Raw genomic sequence first — 1222 nt, forward strand, 5'->3', positions numbered from 1 at the left:
GGAGTTGTAAACAGCCTAAGTGCCCATCAACAAAGGAATGGATAGAGAAGTTGTGGTATATTCACACAATGGAATGCTATGCTGCATTGAAAAACAAGGAACTCAAGATGGTGGCAGAGGCAGAGACAGCGTGGTGAGCTGTGGGAGTAGTGAACCACTAAAAGCAGGGCCATTATGGCCTTCCACAGACTTCGACTTATTGATAATTGAACACTTAAACATTTGATGACTGGACCTCAGTGAAGATTGAAGCTCAACAACAGGAATTCAAGGATTCCCAGGGAGAAATGGGTGAGTCTCATGGCTACCACCCCCCCCCCAGAACCTGTGCCCCGCCGAACAGCTGCTGCAGCTCCATGAGGCTTCCACAGCCAGAACGAATGGATTCCCTCACCCAGGATGGATACTGGCCACGGGCCCTCCTCAAGACTGGTACAGTGAAGCCACCACACTGCCGCAAGGTGGTCTTGTACTGGAGAGAATTCTTGGAGCCAGGATGGCGGCTGTAGGGGAAGTGGGTGCCTCCGGCCGCCTGCACAAGAGGGGCCGCACACCCGCCGAGCGTCAGTGCGGAGGGGTGGGGAGGTGCACCCCCAACGGCTGCCCACGCTGGGGGACCACGCGCCCGCGCACCCCCTGCAGGCTTCCCGCGCTGGAGGGGGGGGCGCCCACCCCACTGGCCACCTGCATAGGAGGTGGGGGATGGGATGCATGCCCACCATCTGCAGGTTTGGGTTTCCTTGGACAGGCCAAAGAAGATGATTACCTATGCATTGAAAAGGCCAAAGAGGACGATTACCTATGCACTGGAAAGGCCAAAGAGGACAATAACCTATGCATTGGACAGACCAAAGAGGAAGATTACCTATGCAATGGATTGCTGAAAGTCACTGTGAGTTTGATTACCTTAACAGTGGCAGCATGCACAAGAGGACCGACATCCTAAATGCACCACATATTTTGTTCTGTTGAATGCTTCTGCCAAAAGATGGTTAGACCTGGGGGGAATCTGTTCACAATTTTCAGGTTCCCTTTATCATATATAAAGGGGGAGGGCAGTGACACCTACTTCAAAATATAGTATGACCACTTACGGGGGGGAGTGGCGGTGGTGGAATTGGAAACACTATCCCAACCACAGAGTCCTCAGTCAGGCGACAGGACCAGACTGGGGTAGGGGCAATTGGAGGGGGAGTATACCAGCCAGCTCCTGGGGGGTGTT

This window comes from Elephantulus edwardii, unplaced genomic scaffold (assembly GCF_000299155.1).
Source record: "Elephantulus edwardii isolate Elephantulus edwardi_28Jun2011 unplaced genomic scaffold, EleEdw1.0 scaffold00107, whole genome shotgun sequence".
Classification (NCBI taxonomy): domain Eukaryota; kingdom Metazoa; phylum Chordata; class Mammalia; order Macroscelidea; family Macroscelididae; genus Elephantulus; species Elephantulus edwardii.